A 366-nucleotide genomic window follows, 5' to 3' on the forward strand; every position below is an offset into this window, starting at 1 on the left:
TACAACTAGCCACAGCTAGCTACAGCTAGCTACAGCTAGCCACAGCTAGCTACAGCTATCTACAGCTAGCTACAGCTTGACTACATCTAGCTACAGCTAGCTACAGCTTGACTACAGCTAGCTACATCTAGCTACAGCTAGCCACAGCTAGCTACAGCTAGCTGCAGCTAGCTACAGCTTGACTACGGCTAGCTCCAGCTAGCTGCAGCTAGCTACAGCATAACTACAGCTAGCTGTAGCTAGCTGTAGCTAGCTGTAGCTAGCTGTAGCTAGATGTAGCTAGCCGTATCAAGACGCAGCTAGCTCGAGTTGATCGTAGAGCAGCTGGGGGGCATGCAAGGAAAGAAGAGAAGAGCTTGCTGCTGT

This window comes from Eimeria mitis, genomic scaffold (assembly GCF_000499745.2).
Source record: "Eimeria mitis Houghton genomic scaffold, Emh_scaff870, whole genome shotgun sequence".
NCBI classification, from domain to species: domain Eukaryota; phylum Apicomplexa; class Conoidasida; order Eucoccidiorida; family Eimeriidae; genus Eimeria; species Eimeria mitis.